This window comes from Mixophyes fleayi, chromosome 10 (assembly GCF_038048845.1).
Source record: "Mixophyes fleayi isolate aMixFle1 chromosome 10, aMixFle1.hap1, whole genome shotgun sequence".
Lineage (NCBI taxonomy): Eukaryota > Metazoa > Chordata > Amphibia > Anura > Limnodynastidae > Mixophyes > Mixophyes fleayi.
In genome coordinates, this window is record NC_134411.1 from 41076887 (window position 1) to 41098963 (window position 22077).

The window sequence follows — 22077 nt, forward strand, 5'->3', positions numbered from 1 at the left end:
ATGTTTGTGGCTTGCTCAACATAATCTTCAATTCTGGAGCAGTTTCTTCTTAATCGTCTGAACTGTCCTCCAGGAATGTTTTTATGCTGGTTAGGGTGATACTTTTATGTTTGATTTTATGATTATGGTTTTTTCTTCATTGAGCACTAAGTGACTACATGTGTGGTACCAGCTTTTTATATATGTTTTATTTGATCATATACTCTATCTGTTCTGGGATAAAATCAGAACATTTATAACATGTACTAGCATATGTGATGTATTCTTTTGAACACTAGAACATACTAACAGCAGAGCGCCAGAACCTTCTCTTTTTTTCTATATTTTTATAGCATAGGGAGGGACACCCTGTATTCTCTTGAACAGCATTGCAAACACTCATTCCATTTTTCAGTAGCGCATTTAGATGTTATCTGTTTCTCTGGCTCCATGAGTAAAGAGACCCAGAGCTGGACCTTTAGGTTCTGTGCTCAACCTGCATCTACAGATGTACTGTCAAGGGGGGAAAGGGCCCAGGTCAGTAGTGGCCATAACCTGACTATGGTAAATGGTTATAGGGATACATGGTTATAGGAGAGAATTTGTCTCCTGGCCTAGTAGACCCTCCCTATTTGTTTCAGTAACCTGTCTGTTGGCCTAGGGCAGGATGTTTGGCTTACAGACAGGGTGCACAGCCAGTGAGGGCAGGTGGCTTATCCTTCTGGTGACCCTGCTGACTCCGCTCCTGATCTTCCTCTCCGCCTCTCTCCTTCCTCTCTCTATTTACTCTTAGTTTCTCATTTTAAGTTTCCTCCCCTTCCCACCTCTCTATGTGGGCCATCCGCCACTCCACTCTTCGACACATATGATCGTGCAAGAAGCAGATATAGAAGCCTCTCCGAGCACTCAAGCTCTGTAGATCAGGTAGGTGTGGAGGTGTATTAATGTAATGTGCATGGTGGAGGGTATGTCTATAATTTAGATGGGGTATTACTCTGTGTGGGAGAGGGGGGATGGTATTTATATAATGTGGGAGTTGGTGGGGCTAGTAATACAATGTGGGACTAACAATGTAATTTAGATAAGGGCATTAATGTAATATAGTGGGGAGTATTATTGTTATGTGAGTGCTATTCATGTAATGTATCAGCAAGTGGGAACTATTAATTTAATAATGAGTTTCTGTTTATTAAATGTGGAGGCTATTAATGTAATGTGAAGTTGATCGGGTATTTTAATATATTGTAAGGGGTAATAATACAATCTGTGGTATTTATATTAAATGTGGAGGCGAATAATTTAATGACAAGTTGGAGATCTTTTCATGAAATGTGGGTACTAATGATTTAATGTTGGAGCTGGTTGGGGAGACGGAGGCCTACGATATTCAGTCGCCACTCGGCTTTCTAGGGAGGGAATTGTATATGTTTCTCTTCCAAAGTGGGACGCAACTTTCCAGAATCTAGCGACGAAGCAAAAGAGTTAAGACACCAGCAGTAGCAGGTATTGAAAGCTGTAAGACAGGACCCAGTGGAGGCAGGGTCAATGTGCTGCACTGCACTACACATCGCATGCTGCTGCTCTATGTGGGCAGTCTGTGCAGAGTACCAGTGACATCATCAGTTGGAGTCACTAGCGCTCTACATCAAGTTCCTTCCCACATGGAGAAGCAGAGGTGGGAGCTGCTGCAAAGACCAGATTCCTCCTCCAGCAGAAACCACAGCATTTAGGAACCTGGAACGAGGGTTTGGGTCACTCGTGATAAGGGGAGAATGGTGGCAGAGCAAATGTTACCGTGCATGAGTGGGCAGAGCTTATGGCACATATGCCCTCCCCATTCTCCCCTTGTCACATATTTTCACCCACCATTCTTCCCTTGTCTCATATGAGGATAGAGGGACTACTTTGCACACATACCCACTAACTTCCTAAACTGCGTCTCTGATTATTATTATTATTATTATTATCATTTATTTGTTAGGCGCCACAAGGGTTCCGCAGCGCCGCACATAGTACAAACAGTAGACTATACAGGGTATAACAGTACAGAACAATAAACAAAAGTACCAATACTTCAGAAACTCCAGGCAGGCAGATGCAATAGACACGGAGCAGAAGAACGGGTAAGGAGACAGGAGGGAAGAGGGCCCTGCTCATACGAGCTTACATCCTAAGGGAGGGTTAAACAGACCAGGCACAAGAGGAGCCAGTTGAGGGAATGGGAGAGAGGGGAGAATGAGCGGAGGAGATGGGGGTTAAGTGGATGGTTGGTAGGCTTTGAGAAAGAGGTGAGTTTTGAGTGCACGTTTAAAGGAGCACAGAGTAGGAGAGAGGCGGATGATCAGAATGACCATCAAGGATGATGGCAGAATTGCAGCAGCAGATTTATTTTGTTGGTCTATAACAGGTTCACAATTTGTGCCCTGGGACTGTATGTTTGGTTCCTTGATTCTCAGATATAATATAAATTTTACTGTGAACTGTTTCTTTCGTGCTTGTTGCACAAAGACACATGGACGCTTGGGGTCCTAGCTGAGAAGCACTGATCTATTGGATGTAGTGGAGTTGAGTTGGGCCATGGAGTACTGCGGTGATGAAGTGTGGGTGTTGGGCTTACACAATTGCAGTGACTTATGGCCTGGTTAAAAACACCTTAACCACTTTATAATTGTTTTTAATTTGCTTTTTTACACTATTCATAGGCTATTTCAAGATTTTCCTGCAAAAAAATAAAATTGTGTTGGTTTTCATAGAACTAAGGTGTACAGAAAACATCTTTATATATCTACAACTCTAGCTGTGGAAATCCAGGTAAGAACCTCATTGCACATTCAGACATGGGAATAAAAGGATGATAAAAGATGATACCCTACAATGTAGAAAGGTAACCAGAATATGACTCTATATTTAAAGCAGGTTACCAGAATTAGACATTTCTCATGATAGGGCTCCATATAAGTCATCAGTGTTAGGACTCTGTTCTTATTCTATATCAGGCCTGCAGTACCTCTGTGTCACCAGGTGCTGCTGTTATTATCATTTATTTCTAAGGCGCCACAAGATTTCCGCAGCGCCGTACAGATTACAAACAGAAAGTAGACCATACAAGGTTTAACAGCACAGAACAATAAACAAGTACTATTAAGACTTCAAAAGCTCCAAGCAAAGCCAGTACCAGTGTAACTGGAGCAGAAGAAATAAGTATTGAGACAGCAGGCAAGTGGGACATCCTCATACGAACTTACAACCTAAAGGGAGTGAAAACAGACAAAAGGCACAATGAGGAATCGGGGGACGGGATCAAGCACTTTCTTCCTTGTTCATGCATATTACCTCTTATCCATTTATGTTCAGGGGCTGTTTATTTCTATCCAGCCACAACCATAGTCTGTTAAACCTGGGCTGTGTTCTAATTATAACCTGCTACTCCTGGATTGTGTTGGTTTATTGCATTGATCCTTCATGTTCTACCACAATGTGTTTGTGCTTCAATAAGCTGGTATTACCTTCACCTATTGTGGACTACGTTGTATCATTACAAGCACCCAGTTAATAACAACAATCAGAATGGACTTTGCACAGTATATTGATCATACTTGCCCACCTTTTTTAAGTTAATTTCGGGAGATCTCAGGCAGGGGGGGGGGCGTGGTTGGAGGACGGGAGGGGTGGGGCGCGGTAATTTGCGTCATTTTGGTTCCGCCCCGTGACAAAATGACGTTTTTGTCCCGGAGGGCGGGGCCAAAATGATGCGATTCACCGCGAATCGAGTCATTTTGAGGAGCAAGATGCCATATGCGGGATATTTGCCTGCTCGCCCGGGAGACCTAGCCGAATTTTGGGAGTCTCCCGGACATTCCGGGAGAGTTGCCAAGTATGATAGTGGTCATCATATGATGGGACTCCTCATTCTATACTAGTTAAATTGAGATGTGCTATATTTTGATATAGCTCTTTGAATTTGCATTTTTCACCCTATAAATTTTACTGACTGTGTAAAACTAAACCCACAAACCATATTTTGGTGTACTATAAACTGTCTGATTGCCATTTTCAGCTTCAAGCTTGGTAGGGCCTTAATCCAGTGTGGACTCCCTTTTATTGGTATGATGGAAATGCACATTTTTTTGCTTAAATCTATGATGATCTGGAGTTTTTACATTGAGTCATTGATGATGTCGGTGCTCCGTCAGGGGCCTATTCTCGCTTCTATTTAAACTCCTAGGAGGAAACTTAATTTGTTGATTAAAAAAAAAATCTACTAAAGTCCTACTCCTGTGACAACGTCCTTTACAGGAAATATTTAGTCATTCACATCAGTCCCTGCCCCAGCGGAAATTATAATCTATATTACCTAAAAAATCCCACAGCACACCTTAGCTTTTGCTAATAGGGTTGTCCTAACTCTAAGTAATGTGAATTCTTATATTGGGTTATACATTCATGTGTTTTAATTTTGCATTTATTTGTAATTTTAATACAGATGGGGAATGTTTTGATGAAGCTCTTCCAAACTTCAAATAAAGTTTTGGACTCTGGGTTCTTTGTGAAGTGTTTTCAGCCACCTCATCTTAAAAATAAGTTTGTTTTTTTAATAGTGTGGTGGCCGGCTGGGATAGATATAGTTTAGAATTAATATTTTTGCTCCTGCTGAAATAATAACAGCATTCTACTAACTTATGTGAACTCTTCTATGTTGGGAATCTCAAGAATGGCCCAGTCTGGTGAAAGGGGTACAAAGTTTTAATCGGTGTATAACTGCATAGTTGACTTGGATCCAGAATGTTTTTATTGTTGAGCAGCCCTACGGACAGTGATAAGAAGATGCATCCCTACAATTCAGTTAAATGGCTTCAAGAAGGGGATAAATAGCCTCTGTAAAATATCTTAATGCATTTCCTAGTACACACTATCTGGTAGGGTTTAAACATTACTTTTTGTAATCATGTATGTTATTCAGCTCAGTAATCCAATCTTTGTATATATAATAATTTCAAGTAGTGACTTTACTTGCTCTTTCAATACTCTCATTTCTCCTCCAAGATACCAGATTTATAGTAAATCAGAACAAGAGCCGATTTATTTTTTTTTAACTTTTTTTTTGCCAGATAATGTTGGAACTGAAGGCTAATCCTCTTATTAGGACCATTAAATAAATCCACAAGTTGGCAGAGATGAGAATCCTGCAATATAATCTACTTATACCCCATTTATACTGCACCAAAATCCCAGATTTTTCCTGGGTCGAGCTAAAACGAGCTGGGTCTTGGTGCAGTATGAATGGTACAAGTGAAAAATCCCCGGTCTAAAAACCCAGGATTTATCGAGGGGTAATTCCCGGGTCGCCTGCACTATGAATGGAAAAACCCGGGTTGCACAGAAAAGGAGGGAGAGAGAGATTGATTTTCTGCCAGGATTTAAACACTGGAGCAGCATCCAGTCTTCATTTTTCAGCCAATGAAAACTGCTCTGGTGATGACTCGCAAATTGCCAGGGCACACATGTGCAGTATGAATGGGGTCAACCCGGGAAATTCCCAGGTCCGAGGTGCAGTATGAATGGTGTTTCTGAGCTGGGACGCTCCGAGCACCTGCAAAAACCCGGGATATTGCAGGGGCGGCAGTATGAAAGTGGTATAATTTAGCTGTATTTATATGATATACTATTATATAATAAAATGCTTGTTCTGATTACCTACAAAATTAACTACTGGTATTTTTCCACTAGCTTGAATTACAACTAACGCCACCCTCAGAATGATCACGCGTTTCAGAATTCTGTCCTTGCTCTCAAAGACTATGAAGTTATGGCTGAATAATATGGAGTATCCCTTCATTGAAGGATTTATCATTGTTGAAGCTCTCAGGTTATTTTCTGAATTTCTTCTTAAATCTTCACTTACAATGATTTTTCACTTGGATACTTTTACACAATTAGTGCCACCTCAGGGAACTTTAATAAAATATAGTCGGCTGGTTCACCAGAGTACAAAAGTATTAAATGTGTACTTTTTTTTAACCAGGTCTTACACAAATCCATAAGATTAAAGTTGGGGGGAGGATCAAGAACACAAATGTATAAGTGTGCTGGTACCATATGTGACCTTTTGTGGCAACCTTTATCTGTATGACAACATCATTCATTGCTACTTGTGTGTCACAATGACGAAAGTGGTTTTAGGTAATGTGTTAGGGAATTCACTTTGTTGTCCACTTGGAGACCCTTTACTGTGAAGCATCCTACCCTACACACCATAGAATGAATTGACATTCATCATACCATGGCTATTCATAGACTAAACTTTGTGAAACATAGGTCTACAGTGCAAAATGGCAAACTGAAAGGACAAAGATGGTATTGAAGTGGTCTGCTCAATATGAAATATTCATTTCTGATTGATTTATCCCCCTACTTGTGGATCTATTGTTAAATGAATCTCAAAACCACTTACAGATCAAAATTGCACTGTAATCTATATAGTGATATGTAACCTTCCCTGCAATATTAAACTTTGCCTCTTGAACAGTGGAGCTCAGCCACCACTCTTAGAAATCAACAGACCAAAGTCAATTTCTTTGCCCATTGTGACAACAGTCATTGAAAATACACCTGTTCAGAAAAGCCTACCAATTATCCACTTAACCAAGTAGTATACCTCACCATCTATCTCTCCCACTCTTGCCCTCAGATCCCCTTACATTAGTGTACCATGTGTCAGTTTGTCTAAGGTTTTTGACTGTAAACTAGTGAGAAGAGGTCCATTCCCTATAACTTTTGCTCACCAGTAACACTGCACACCACCTTCATGTGTAGGTTCTCTTCCCATTTACTCCACTCTATTGTCTTTGCACCTTTTGGCAACTCTAAAGAGCATATTCAATTCTTCCGTTCCTGCGCAGCGTAAAAACTATTCTGTATTAACTTTTTCCACGCATTAACATAACGGTAATAATGCAGACTGCAAGATTCTGTGTTTGCCGAGAATTGAATATGCCCCTAAAGGTGTTAGTTGTGCCCATGCCAATACGCACAGGTTTCAGCCTGCACTGAATATACCTCTTGCACTCCTGTAGCTGTATGGTGGAGTTTTGTTTAGTGCAGTGTATTCCAAATTTTCAATTCAAGGCACCCTTGGGGTCTCAAATTTTTTCAAGGCACCCCTAAGCCAAAATAGTTACCAAGTAGTCCCCTGCCTTGCTTACCACTGGCCAAGGCACCCGTGAGATTTCCAAGGCACCCCAGGTGCAGTTTGGGAACCACTGGTTTAGTGTATTGTATAACAAGTACGGTCTTGATTTTCCTCTGTATGGTGCTGCAGACCTCATGTTGTGCTAAAAACTATAACTGCTGGTGCAATTACCATGTTGGGGGTTTGTTATGGAGCATCCACTTACTCTGAAGTGTTCTTATCATGTACATGTATTCTTTAACCACCCACAACTCAGCAAATGGATACATTTTGTCTGTTTTTTCCTGGATTGAAAAACCTGTGGATCCCTCTGGGTTCAGCACAATGTTTTAAACTATAGGTTTTATTTATCAAACATGCACATAACATTTTCCAATCAAAATTAAGCTACTGCATGTTCCCATTTGTGTAGCACCTACCTACTGTCACCATATAGAAAGCTTTACTGTCTAGGGAAGTAGTAATCCACCCACCCCAGTGCTGTAATCTGACTATGCTGTAGCTACTGGAGTTTATACAAAATTAGACCAGCAGTTATCAAGGATTTTAGCCTTTGGGACAGTTACTGGCAGAGATGTCATATAATATATAAAACCACAAGTCTAAGGTACAGGAACAGCAGTATTATTAACAAATGCCTGAAAGTATTGTATTGATGTTCATACAACAGTAATGTTACAGCATAAAATAGTATGAGTGTTGAAAGAACCTGTGTGCACTAACCAAACGGATACCTTGTTTAACCATTTGACTAATTAGAATGCTTGGCCATTTTAACAATCATAAAATTCTCTTAAAGACTGATTCCAGAAATGCTTCTGTTTAGTATAGAAGAGTTTGTCAGATTGTAGAAACACACTGAAGTGCTTGATGCAAATTAGCTTTTGAAAGAACCACAAAACTTCACTATTAGTAGCTTTATTGTGTTGCCAGTTACATAATGTTCTTGTTCTACAAAGCTCACAACCAAATTCAGAAAAGATTTAAGGCTAATTTTAAGCCTCACGAGACAGATTCATGTGGAATAAGTCCTCATCTTCACCATTGAAGGCTCTGGTGTGCATCACAAGCTCACATGTCTGACCAGGTCACCCCTGGGCTGATCCATATTTGGCAATCTCCAAATGCTGTAGTCATTGAAGTCAGTTGGATGCTGCAAGGAAGATCACAACGGAATTCATGTTTGAAGACTGAACACATGTCTACATAGAGGTAAAGATTTTCAGGGGGTTACAGTAATAAAGCTTTCCAAAGAAGCTTCCTCAGAAACTATACCAGCTCAGAAGATACCACTCAGTCATAGACATCAGACTGGGGCGGTAGTATAATCATCACAGCTCAGGATGAGGTCTCTTACAATTAGTGAACCAGTATAGAGTTACAGGTCATATGGCATAGACCATTTTTCAGCCACTACACAGATCTATTTTAAGACATTTGGTAAAGTCTCACCTGCATTTCTTGCGTGTTGACTTCATACAAGCTGGGGGTAGAATAAAAAATATATATAAAAAAAAAGTCCCACAAAACAGGTTTGTTGCTGTGCCTAGAGGGGATCTCATCAGGATAGCGACGATCCTTGTCACAGCCAACACAAGTGCCAGCTCAGGGTATAGTGGATGATTCATCACTGAAGTCCCCTTTAAAGTTACATAATCTACATTTCCACACTATAGAAACTGGTAAAATGCAACTACACAATTCAAACAAAAACTGGCTTTAGAAACCACAGCATGTTAAGCACATGTTCATATGCATTAGACCCATTTTAAATATCACTTTCTATAGCAGACTAGACAAATACCTACCATAATTTTACAATCCTGATCTTTACGTGTCTGTGCCCTAGAAGAAATGGATATGCATCAGTACAGACATCCATAGGTCTCCCAAAATATACAATAGTTTCTCTTCCTGCCATACACTCAACCCTCCAAACCATCAGTAATAAGATTTCTCATCAGAGCTATTCAGACGAACGAGATTCCATAAGATAAATTCATCATGTCAGTGGGAGGGCAGAATTAAGAGGGAAAGTTTTATGCAACTCACCTTTGACACCCTTCAGTGTAGATCCAAGATAAACAGGAATGTGATGGTTTAAGGATCACAAGTCATCTATGAATATCCTGCAAATAAATATACTAGTTAGAACCCAAGAGAAAGAAAGAGCTCTAGAACCAAGAACAGCTTCTGCTCAGGAGTTCTATGCTTTTCATTGTTCTTTCAAAGTGAGCTAGTTTGACTCATCATTGCAGATCAAAGCAAAGTACAAAGGCCTCAAATACTATGGTACCTACCTGGATGTAGAGGTGACTTTACATGCTGTGCAAAAACACCTGCAGGAATAGGAGAGATATTTAGGACAGAGCAGAACATTATTGTAGCTATGGATATAACTGCACAGTCAGAACCTCAGAATATACCACTCAGTCACGAATCATCAGACTGGGGCGGTAAACAAATCATCACTAGTTCTGAACAAACACATGCTTTTTTTTATAAGGAGAAAAAAAGATTTAATCATCTCACTTTACCTGGTATATTGTCCAGATTTCCATTGTGCTGTGAAAAAGATTACATTTTAGTATAGACTATGGCTACAAAATCATGCTCATTTGTAATAGTGTGTTCATTTTGAAGTTTATAGTCATTTATGCCATCTCTCTGGCACTGAAACAGAGGTACTGGATTCACAATGTGCCACCGAGTTTTCCCATTCAGTGCAGTTTGATAAGGTGGAATAGAAAGGCTGGTGCACATATCAGTTAAGTGGTGCACTTAATACAGACAGATGCCCTGTCAGACTGTTCCTGCTGGAACATGTCGTCTTTCTTTCCCTACTGAAGGTACCAGTGGGTTCACCTTTACAGGCTCTGGCACCATACAGCAAGTAAGACATGTGGGTTGATCATCATTAGGGCAAGAGGCTACAGAGGTGAAGAGCTGTGGCCTGAGTCTTGTGGATAAGTACTAGACTACTTACCATTGTCAATTTGCAGACTGCCTCCTCAGCCTCTGCCATGTTTCACCTGGAAGACAAATTACTATTAGCTTTAGAAAAATAAAGACACATTGTACATGTTGTATGTCATGCTCCATCAGAACTCCACCATGCTATGTGTATTCTTCAAGGAGTATCAGACGAACGAGACTTCATTAGGTCATCATTTGGAGCAGCAATTCTGAACTTGTTGGAAGTATTGTCTTCCAGCCCATCTCCTTTGTAACAACCATGTTTTTTTTTGTACACCCAAGTATGACAATGAAACCTTAATGAAATATCCTGTGACTGCCTGGCTGCACATATTCATGCTAGAAAGGATATTTTAGTGGGCAGTAAAACCTTTAACAACTCCTTCAGGTGGCCTGTGCAGTAACCAATAGCAAAGTTAAAGCAGCTACTACCCAGATTCTAGCTGTTCGCCCCAGCCAGAAGGACAGGTCTAAGATTAGATGCAAATAGCAAGTTTTGCCTACATTTTGTTTAAGTTGCAGGACACTTACCCATATGAGTATGGTTTCCAACATGCTTTGAATGGGATTGACGAACACCCTAGAAAGAGAAGCTGGTTACTGTCAAGTCTCTAGAACATAGTGAATGCTTAGAAAGTGCAGCCTATTATCTCAGAGTATAAGTTAGCATCACTACTAAATCAGACATATGCTTGTCTGTTATTGATCATCATTGATGGAGGCACAAAGGCTACATATGGTGTATCAGATTATTACTCACCTGCATCTTTAGTAGTTAGCCACAACCTTTGAAGACCACAGGTTGAGATCCTAGAAGAACATTTAAATTAGTATATGGCAAGACGACATCTTAGCCATTTACCATTTTGGCAAGTTTGTGTACTATAGGCTATAAACTGACAAATTAAACCACAGAAAGCTGCAATACATTTAGAGCAGGTTGACAGAACATACTCATAAAATGGGGGACATTTATAAGTGTCTAGATGCTGTAAAAGGTACATGCGATGTCAAAGTTACACCACATTTATAGAAGACACCATCTACAGGTCTTGAACATTCTTTTTAGAATTTAGCATTCACATTATAGATGAGCAATAGTCATGTTGTAGGATAGTGTTTACACAGACACAAACTGTCTTTGAAATAGTAATGCTACACTTCCCACCTCCCAGCAGTCAGTGAAGGGTGTGATAAACTTAGAAAATTTAGGAATTAATATCTATATTACCATGAAAAACATTACAACCGACACCATTCTACAAATCATTTGCTCCCCTGTGTCACTTTATAAATGTCCCTTATTAAAATGCAATCCATCATTCAGGCCAGACAGGGTTCAAGCCATACCAGCTAAGTCAGCAAGGCCTGAGGTATGCCTAAGGCTCCAACCAGATTTGATATTATGCAAGGATTGATTAGTGCAGCCACCAATACCATCCAAATTCCATAGATAACACTAAAAGCTTATGCAGTAATGGGTTTCCAGTGGAAGGCCCTGGTGCAGTCTGATAGCAAAGAAATTGGGTGGTTAAATTAGCTTGTGTGAACATACAAGACAAAGTGAGGCCTATAAAGAGAAGTCGCTACATAACTTGAACAAACAAGGGGGGCTATAGGATTCTTCTAATCAAGACACTGCTCAACGGAAGCTCAGCTGCATTCCTCCATGCTCCACATATTACAATTAGTTGGAGCTACTATCAAGCCAAATTACCGAGAGGCTGCACTACGATTCTGTTAGCAGCAGTTTCAGACTAAAACCACTATGAACAGAACCCTGGTTTACACCTCATGCAATTAATGAGGCACCTTGCCACTGGCATGTAGGCCACACAAGACAGCTACAGAAAGCAAACAATGCAAGTTCATATTTTAAGTAAAGATCAAAAAGTTTGGTTAAGAGTCACCTTAAGAGTCAAGGAAGAATTGAAAGTACAATTGCCACTCAGCCAGTGAGGTTATCTCCACTGTCAACTCAGGAAGAGAGAGTTCCAAGTATCATCTTTGTGGCACATGTACAATATAATCAATTAAGGTCTTAATTGGTCACCTATTGCCAGATGGGTATTGAACAAGGCAAAATATATGCAGGTTTGTGCATAATCAAAAGACAACTTTCCATACTACAGCAGTTAGTAGTAGGGAAGATTTATCAGTAAAGACAAAACATCATAATCCTGTCTTTACTGATGGATGCACACTTATTGGTTCTGGGCCTGAGAAGATCTCAGTAGGAAGCTTTGTATTATAAATTCAGTACCTAACCAATAAAAAAAAGCCATTCTAAAAACACAATATTTAAAGGCTTCCAACCACAACTTCACTAAATAAAGTAAACACTTACCAGCATGGCCAGGCATAATTTGCACCTATGGAATAAACACATTACATGGTTACATAAATAAAACATTAAGTCACTAATATAGATCAGTGAAAAGTTTGCTATAATCAATAATCTAGTTTTCTAAAACGTTTTCAGCCTTCCATATTACAGGGAGCATTGATAAGCTGGCGGCTCAGAGACATTAGCTGTCCTCACATATTTCAGAACAGGTCTGTGAAGTCTCATCATAGACACAGTATAATATATACACATAAGCTTTAGATATTTCCCGAGCTGCACATAATAAATCTTCGCCAAGCAGCGCCTACTAACAAGTGAGAGCATGTGAGACACATGCGGGTCACTGCACAATAAATAGCAGAAATAAACATGCATCACCCACACCAGTATAACCACATGTCTGTGTACTATCACACAGCACAAGCATGATATTCAGACACTCCCCCAGACAGTCCGATCATTAGGATGGCAGCAGATTACAACTCACCCGCTCAGAAGACCAGGAGATCGAAATGGCCGATTGCTGCCGAAACAGGGGTTTTTATAGCGCAAGATATCGCAATGCGTTCTGGGAATTTATCTGCGCATGCGCTCCTAGATAACCGCGCCAATTTACGTTGTTTTTTTTTCAATACACTTTATTGTCACGAAGACATTAATTAAAAGCGACAATAAGTAATACCATACTTGTAGGTAAAAGTGAGTGGGTGACTAAGCTGTAGGTATAATATGCTATATTAGTTCGACTGGAGTATCGCTGTCAATAATTCTTGTCAGACGAAAATAGTGATCATTCCAGATTAACTACTACACCAAATAGTCTTTAGCTGTTAACCTGGAATTTATAAAGAGGAAACAACACGGATTCTCGAACATGACCTCCCTTCCAGACATTATAAACTTATCTGCTTCCGAATTTCCCTCTTAGTTTATTATTGTAATTGTCTGAAGATTAATTACTTGTCGAAAATTGTATTTTTACATAATAAAAATTCAAAGGATTCATGTCTGTGTTTGTGAGCAAGTTAGCATGGCACACATGAAAGTAAAGGATACACATTTTACATTGGCACTGTATGAAATTAATGTATTACATTAGAGCATACTTGCCAACTCTTCGGTTCAGTCTCCCGGGCTCGTTGGCATTTCTCCCGCAACCTGGATTTCACAGAGAATCGTGTCAAATGACGCGATTCTCAGTGATTGACGCCATTTTGGAGGGGACGAGGCCAATCGCGTTATTTTGGCCCCGCCCCCCGCAACGTAAATTACGTTTTTGTGGGGGGCGGGACCAAAATGACACGTTTGGCCTCGTTCCGCCCTCCAGTCACGCCCCTCTCCCGGAAACTTGTTTCCGAGAGTTGGCAAGTATCTATTAGAGCAAACTAGTTGATGAACATGCTGCTAGTGCAAATAATTAGAAGTAGGGATGAGCGCACTCGGATTTATGAAATCCGAGCCCACCCGAACGTTGCGGATCCGAGTCGGATCCGAGACAGATCCGGGTATTGGCGCCAAATTCAAAAGTGAAACTGAGGCTCTGACTCATAATCCCGTTGTCGGATCTCGCGATACTCGGATCCTATAAATTCCCCGCTAGTCGCCGCCATCTTCACTCGGGCATTGATCAGGGTAGAGGGAGGGTGTGTTAGGTGGTCCTCTGTGCTGTTTAGTTCTGTGCTGTTTAGTTCTGTGCTGTTTAGTTCTGTGCTGTTTAGTTCTGTGCTGTTTAGTTCTGTGCTGTGCTGTGTTCTGCAGTATCAGTCCAGTGGTGCTGTGTGCTGTGCTCTGTCCTTCTGAGGTCAGTGGTGCTGCTGGGTCCTGTGCTGTGTCCTGTTCAGTCCAGTGGTGCTGTGTCCTGTGCTCTGTGCTTCTAAGGGCATAGTTATTTCCCCAATATTCCCCTGTGTTTAAAAAAATAAAAAAAAGTTTTTTTAAAAAATACCAAAAACTACTTTAATATTTTTTAATTACCACAAAATTTGCACAACCAATCCTGCAGTATAAGCCCATTGGTACTGCAATATTACAAAGTTTACACATTCTGCAGTATCAGTCCAGTGGTGCTGTGTCCTGTGCTCTGTCCTGCTGAGTTCCGTAGTGCTGCTGGGTCCTGTGCCGTGTCCTGTTCAGTCCAGTGGTGTTGTGTCCTGTGCTCTGTGCTTCTAAGGGCATAGTTATTTCCCCATTATTCCCAAGTTTTTAAAAAATAAAAAAAAAGTAAAAAAAAATAAAAATTTAAAAAAAAAAAAAATATATAATAATTATAACCAAATTTGCAAAACCAATCCAGCATTATAAGTCCATTGGTACTGCAATATTACCAAGTTCACACATTCTGCAGTATCAGTCCAGTGGTGCTGTGTCCTGTGCTCTGTCCTGCTGAGTTCCGTAGTGCTGCTGGGTCCTGTGCCGTGTCCTGTTCAGTCCAGTGGTGCTGTGTCCTGTGCTCTGTGCTTCTAAGGGCATAGTTATTTCCCCACTATTCCCAAGTTTTTTAAAAATAAAAAAAAAGTAAAAAAAAATAAAAAATTTTTAAAAAAAAAATATATATAATAATTATAACCAAATTTGCAAAACCAATCCAGCATTATAAGTCCATTGGTACTGCAATATTACCAAGTTCACACATTCTGCAGTATCAGTCCAGTGGTGCTGTGTCCTGTGCTCTGTCCTGCTGAGTTCCGTAGTGCTGCTGGGTCCTGTGCCGTGTCCTGTTCAGTCCAGTGGTGCTGTGTCCTGTGCTCTGTGCTTCTAAGGGCATAGTTATTTCCCCACTATTCCCAAGTTTTTTAAAAATAAAAAAAAAGTAAAAAAAAATAAAAAATTTAAAAAAAAAAAATATATATAATAATTATAACCAAATTTGCAAAACCAATCCAGCATTATAAGTCCATTGGTACTGCAATATTACCAAGTTCACACATTCTGCAGTATCAGTCCAGTGGTGCTGTGTCCTGTGCTCTATCCTGCTGAGTTCCGTAGTGCTGCTGGGTCCTGTGCCGTGTCCTGTTCAGTCCAGTGGTGCTGTGTCCTGTGCTCTGTGCTTCTAAGGGCATAGTTATTTCCCCACTATTCCCAAGTTTTTTAAAAATAAAAAAAAAGTAAAAAAAAATAAAAAATTAAAAAAAAAAAAAATATATAATAATTATAACCAAATTTGCAAAACCAATCCAGCAGTATAAGTCCATTGGTACTGCAATATTACCAAGTTCACACATTCTGCAGTATCTTGTGCTACATATAATGGAGACCAAAAATTTGGAGGATAAAGTAGGGAAAGATCAAGACCCACTTCCTCCTAATGCTGAAGCTGCTGCCACTAGTCATGACATAGACGATGAAATGCCATCAACGTCGTCTTCCAAGCCCGATGCCCAATCTCGTAGTACCGGGCATGTAAAATCCAAAAAGCCCAAGTTAAGAAAAAGTAGCAAAAAGAGAAACTTAAAATCATCTGAGGAGAAACGTAAAGTTGCCAATATGCCATTTACGACACGGAGTGGCAAGGAACGGCTTAGGCCCTGGCCCGTGTTCATGACTAGTGGTTCAGCTTCACCCACGGATCTTAGCCCTCCTCCTCCTCCCCCCCCCTACAAAAAATTGAAGAGAGTTATGCTGTCAGCAACAAAACAGCAAACAACTCTGCCTTCTAAAGAGAAATTATTACAAATCCCCAAGGCGAGTCCAAGGGTGTTGGTGGTTGTCAAGCCTGACCTTCCCATCACTGTACGGGAAGAGGTGGCTCGGGAGGAGGCTATTGATGATGTAGCTGGCGCTGTGGAGGAACTTGATGATGAGGATAGTGATGTGGTTATTGTAAATGAGGCACCAGGGGGGGAAACAGCTGATGTCCATGGGATGAAAAAGCCCATCGTCATGCCTGGTCAGAAGACCAAAAAATGCACCTCTTCGGTCTGGAGTTATTTTTATCCAAATCCAGACAACCAATGTATGGCAATATGTAGCTTATGTAAAGCTCAAATAAGCAGGGGTAAGGATCTTGCCCACCTAGGAACATCCTCCCTTATACGTCACCTGAATAACCTTCATAGTTCAGTGGTTAGTTCAGGAACTGGGGCTAGGACCCTCATCGGTACAGGGACACCTAAATCCCGTGGTCCAGTTGGATACACACCAGCAACACCCTCCTCGTCAACTTCCTCCACAATCTCCATCAGATTCAGTCCTGCAGCCCAAGTCAGCAGCCAGACTGAGTCCTCCTCAATACGGGATTCATCCGAGGAATCCTGCAGCGGTACGCCTACTACTGCCACTGCTGCTGTTGCTGCTGTTAGTCGGTCATCTTCCCAGAGGGGAAGTCGTAAGACCGCTAAGTCTTTCACAAAACAATTGACCGTCCAACAGTCGTTTGCCATGACCACCAAATACGATAGTAGTCACCCTATTGCAAAGCGTATAACTGCGGCTGTAACTGCAATGTTGGTGTTAGACGTGCGCCCGGTGTCCGCCATCAGTGGAGTGGGATTTAGAGGGTTGATGGAGGTATTGTGTCCCCGGTACCAAATCCCCTCGAGATTCCACTTCACTAGGCAGGCGATACCAAAAATGTACAGAGAAGTACGATCAAGTGTCCTCAGTGCTCTTAAAAATGCGGTTGTACCCACTGTCCACTTAACCACGGACATGTGGACAAGTGGTTCTGGGCAAACGAAGGACTATATGACTGTGACAGCCCACTGGGTAGATGCATCCCCTTCCGCAGCAACAGCAACAGCTGCATCAGTAGCAGCATCTACAAAATGGCTGCTCATGCAAAGGCAGGCAACATTGTGCATTACAGGCTTTAATAAGAGGCACAACGCTGACAACATATTAGAGAAAATGAGGGAAATTATCTCCCAGTGGCTTACCCCACTTAGACTCTCATGGGGATTTGTGGTGTCAGACAATGCCAGTAACATTGTGCGGGCATTAAATATGGGCAATTTCCAGCACGTCCCATGTTTTGCCCACACCATTAATTTGGTGGTGCAGCATTACCTCAAGAGTGACAGGGGTGTGCAGGAGATGCTTGCGGTGGCGCGCAAAATTGCTGGACACTTTCGGCATTCAGCCAGTGCCTACCGCAGACTAGAGGCACATCAAAAAAGCATGAACCTGCCCTGCCATCACCTCAAACAAGAGGTTGTGACGCGCTGGAACTCCACCCTCTATATGCTGCAGAGGATGGAGGAGCAGCAAAAGGCCATTCAGGCCTACACAGCCACCTACGACATAGGCAAAGGAGTGGGGATGCGCCTCAGTCAAGCGCAGTGGAGACTGATTTCCGTGTTGTGCAAGGTTCTGCAGCCATTTGAACTTGCCACACGAGAAGTCAGTTCCGACACTGCCAGCTTGAGTCAGGTCATTCCCCTGATCAGGCTGTTGCAGAAGCAGCTGGAGAAAGTGAGGGAGGAGCTGGTAAGCCATTGCGATTACACCAAGCATGTAGCTCTTGTGGATGTAGCCCTTCGTACGCTTTGCCAGGATCCGAGGGTGGTCACTCTTTTAAAGTCAGAGGAATACATTCTGGCCACCGTGCTCGATCCTCGGTTTAAAGCGTATGTTGTGTCTCTGTTTCCGGCGGACACAAGTCTACAGCGGTGCAAAGACCTGCTGGTCAGGAGATTGTCCTCTGAAGAGGACCGTGACATGCCAACAGCTCCACCCTCATTTTCTTCCACATCTATGGCTGCGAGGAAAAAGCTCAGTTTTCCCAAAAGAGGCACTGGCGGGGATGCTGATAACATCTGGTCCGGACTGAAGGACCTGCCAACCATTGCAGACATGTCTACTCTCGCTGCATTGGATGCTGTCACAATAGAAAAAATTGTGGATGATTACTTTGCTGACACCATCCAAGTAGACATGTCAGACAGTCCATATTGTTACTGGCAGGAAAAAAAGGCAGTTTGGAAGCCCCTGTACAAACTGGCTCTATTTTACCTGAGTTGTCCCCCCTCCAGTGTGTACTCGGAAAGAGTTTTTAGTGCAGCGGGGAACCTGGTCAGTGAGCGGCGAAGGAGGTTGCTTCCTCACAACGTTGAAAAAATGATGTTTATAAAAATGAATAATCAATTCCTCAATGAAGTACAGCACTGCCCTCCAGATACTACAGAGGGACCTGTGGTTGTGGAGTCCAGCGGGGACGAATTGATAATGTGTGATGAGGAGGAAGTACACACTGTAGGGGGAGAGGAATCAGAGGTTGAGGATGAGGACGACATCTTGCCTCAGTAGAGCCTGTTTAGTCTGTACAGGGAGAGATGAATAGCTTTTTTGGTGTGGGGGCCCAAACAAACCAATCATTTCAGCCAAAGTTGTTTGGTAGGCCCTGTCACTGAAATGATTGGTTTGTTAAAGTGTGCATGTCCTATTTCAACAACATAAGGGTGGGTGTGAGGGCCCAAGGACAATTCCATCTTGGAACTTTTTTTTTTGCATTATATGACCAAGCAACAGTCGTTTGCCATATTCAAAAAGTAAAACCAAATGTAAAAAAATTCAAGAAATTAAACCAAAAGTAAAATGCCGTGTCATAATTTAAAACAAGAGGTATTGACGTGCTCTAAAACTACTGTATTGTTGTTTATATTTTATAAACACTACACTTGAAAGCTTGAGTCTTTCAATAGAAAAGTAACTGTCCATTGCACGAATATTTGCAACAGGGACAATTTTAGGGTTAAGAAAGTCAACTAATAATAACACTTCGACGCTGTGTGTCTTTATAAACACTACACTTGGAAGTTGGAGGAGGTATTGTGGCCCCGGCACCAAATTTACTACCGGGGCCACTCCACTGTGCAGTTCATATTTAGGTGTATCAGATATTAAACAACGGTGACAGTTGATGCCCATTTTTTTAATTATATTGTGGCCTCGGTACCAAATTGTGTACCGGGGCCACCCCACTACGCAGTCCAGATACTTGTTTGGTGGAATTCAGACCAGTTGAGGGTTTTATTATTATATTGTGTGGACCACTCTATCTATACCACACTACAACTCTATACCACTCTATTTCCTACTTTAATTCTATTTCATACTTTAATTCTATTTCCTACTTTAATTCTATTTCATACTTTAATTCTATTTCCTACTTTAATTCTATTACTAATTAATTACCATAAAGAGGAACAAAATAAACCAATTTTACCAAAAGTATAATATGACTTAGACTTACAAACACTACACTTTAAAGATCGTGCCTTTAAATGAAAAAGTCAGTCTTCATTGCACGACTATGTGCAACAGGGACATTTTTTTGGGTTTACAAAGTCAAACAATAACACTTCGACCCTGTCTGTCTGGGGTCTCTCAATGACGAATTGTCTGTACCATGTTTGGAGGAGGTATTGTGGCCCCGGTACCAAATTGTGTACCGGGGCCACCCCACTACGCAGTCCAGATACTTGTTTGGTGGAATTCAGACCAGTTGAGGGTTTTATTATTATATTGTGTGGACCACTCTATCTATACCACACTACAACTCTATACCACTCTATTTCCTACTTTAATTCTATTTCATACTTTAATTCTATTTCCTACTTTAATTCTATTTCATACTTTAATTCTATTTCCTACTTTAATTCTATTACTAATTAATTACCATAAAGAGGAACAAAATAAACCAATTTTACCAAAAGTATAATATGACTTAGACTTACAAACACTACACTTTAAAGATCGTGCCTTTAAATGAAAAAGTCAGTCTTCATTGCACGACTATGTGCAACAGGGACATTTTTTTGGGTTTACAAAGTCAAACAATAACACTTCGACCCTGTCTGTCTGGGGTCTCTCAATGACGAATTGTCTGTACCATGTTTGGAGGAGGTATTGTGGCCCCGGTATCAAATTGGGTACCGGGGCCACCCCACTATGCAGTCCAGATACTTGTTTGGTGGAATTCAGACACGTGGAGGGTTTTTTAATTATATTGTGGCCTCGGTACCAAATTGTGTACCGGGGCCACCACACTACGCAGTCAAGATAGATAGATGCGTATTGCGTATCATAGATAAAGTACATTCAGTGGTGTGGGGCAAATTGAAAAATATTCAAAATGCACTGACATTATCAAAAACAAGAGGTTGTCACACGCTAAAACTCCAACATGTATATGATGGAGAGGATGGAGGAGCAGCCGTATGTGTAGTGTAATGCAGATCTGTTGAAGGTTTTTTATATATTTTATTGTGGTGCCCAGTGCCCACTCCTCTACGCAGTCCAGGTACAATTATTGGTGCGAATCATAAAAGTTCAGGGTTTTTAAGATATTGTGGTGACCCACTCCTCTACGCAGTCCAGGTACAATTATTGGTGCGAATCATAAAAGTTCAGGGTTTTTAAGATATTGTGGTGACCCACTCCTCTACGCAGTCCAGGTACAATTATTGGTGCGAATCATAAAAGTTCAGGGTTTTTAAGATATTGTGGTGACCCACTCCTCTACGCAGTCCAGGTACAATTATTGGTGCGAATCATAAAAGTTCAGGGTTTTTAAGATATTGTGGTGACCCACTCCTCTACGCAGTCCAGGTACAATTATTGGTGCGAATCATAAAAGTTCAGGGTTTTTAATATATATTGTGGTGACCCACTCCTCTACGCAGTCCAGGTACAATTATTGGTGCGAATCATAAAAGTTCAGGGTTTTTAAGATATTGTGGTGACCCACTCCTCTACGCAGTCCAGGTACAATTATTGGTGCGAATCATAAAAGTTCAGGGTTTTTAAGATATTGTGGTGACCCACTCCTCTACGCAGTCCAGGTACAATTATTGGTGCGAATCATAAAAGTTCAGGGTTTTTAATATATATTGTGGTGACCCACTCCTCTACGCAGTCCAGGTACAATTATTGGTGCGAATCATAAAAGTTCAGGGTTTATAATATATTGTGGTGACCCACTCCTCTACGCAGTCCAGAAAGATACCTTGTTGCAACGTTTTGGACTAATAACTATATTGTGAGGTGTTCAGAATACACTGTAAATTAGTGGAAATGCTTGTTATTGAATGTTATTGAGGTTAATAATAGCCTAGGAGTGAAAATAAGCCCAAAAACTTGATTTTTAAACTTTTTATGTTTTTTTCAAAAAAAATCCGAATCCAATACCTTAAATCCGAACCGAGACCTTTCCTCAAGTGTTTTGCGAGACAAATCCGAACCTCAAAAATAACGAAAATCCGGATCCAAAACACAAAACACGAGACCTCAAAAGTCGCCGGTGCACATCCCTAATTAGAAGTTCACTGGTAACTGCATATGGCCAAAATGATGCTGTAAAATATTACCGTGCACTAAATGTCACATTACAATGATGTCACAGAAAGATTAATATAATGCATATATAATAAAATACATACCTAACATGCATGGTTTTATGAAAGACATTGCAGCATAGAAGTGAATTCTTTTTTTTTTCTCATCAATATTTTTATTGAAACTTCAAAAATATATGGGGTACAGAAAAAAGAGGGGAAATCAGACAAGGAGGATGACATTGGGGACCCCCACGTGGAGGGGAGGAGTCACTCAGTTGAAGCAAGGCTCATAAAATAAGCAATATACATAC

The 22077-nt window shown here is 41.0% G+C and overlaps 9 non-coding genes across 9 annotated transcripts; all 9 read right to left on the bottom strand.

The window, feature by feature from the left end:
• Window positions 1–8441: 8441 nt before the first annotated feature.
• On the bottom strand, window positions 8442–8510 carry LOC142104694 (small nucleolar RNA SNORD31). Its single transcript, XR_012679639.1, has one exon. It is a non-coding gene; the product is annotated as a small nucleolar RNA SNORD31 (small nucleolar RNA).
• Window positions 8511–9104: 594 nt separating this feature from the next.
• On the bottom strand, window positions 9105–9178 carry LOC142104682 (small nucleolar RNA SNORD30). The gene has a single exon (XR_012679628.1). It is a non-coding gene; the product is annotated as a small nucleolar RNA SNORD30 (small nucleolar RNA).
• A 182-nt stretch (window positions 9179–9360) lies between these two features.
• LOC142104737 (small nucleolar RNA SNORD29) lies at window positions 9361–9426 on the bottom strand. Its single transcript, XR_012679669.1, has one exon. It is a non-coding gene; the product is annotated as a small nucleolar RNA SNORD29 (small nucleolar RNA).
• Window positions 9427–9577: 151 nt separating this feature from the next.
• Window positions 9578–9647, bottom strand: LOC142104687 (small nucleolar RNA SNORD31). The gene has a single exon (XR_012679633.1). It is a non-coding gene; the product is annotated as a small nucleolar RNA SNORD31 (small nucleolar RNA).
• Window positions 9648–9964: 317 nt separating this feature from the next.
• On the bottom strand, window positions 9965–10091 carry LOC142104703 (small nucleolar RNA SNORD22). Its single transcript, XR_012679646.1, has one exon. It is a non-coding gene; the product is annotated as a small nucleolar RNA SNORD22 (small nucleolar RNA).
• A 173-nt stretch (window positions 10092–10264) lies between these two features.
• LOC142104738 (small nucleolar RNA SNORD28) lies at window positions 10265–10344 on the bottom strand. Its single transcript, XR_012679670.1, has one exon. It is a non-coding gene; the product is annotated as a small nucleolar RNA SNORD28 (small nucleolar RNA).
• Window positions 10345–10791: 447 nt separating this feature from the next.
• On the bottom strand, window positions 10792–10862 carry LOC142104674 (small nucleolar RNA SNORD27). The gene has a single exon (XR_012679621.1). It is a non-coding gene; the product is annotated as a small nucleolar RNA SNORD27 (small nucleolar RNA).
• A 1225-nt stretch (window positions 10863–12087) lies between these two features.
• LOC142104675 (small nucleolar RNA SNORD26) lies at window positions 12088–12157 on the bottom strand. Its single transcript, XR_012679622.1, has one exon. It is a non-coding gene; the product is annotated as a small nucleolar RNA SNORD26 (small nucleolar RNA).
• Window positions 12158–12658: 501 nt separating this feature from the next.
• On the bottom strand, window positions 12659–12724 carry LOC142104722 (small nucleolar RNA U25). The gene has a single exon (XR_012679663.1). It is a non-coding gene; the product is annotated as a small nucleolar RNA U25 (small nucleolar RNA).
• Between the last annotated feature and the right edge of the window lie 9353 nt (window positions 12725–22077).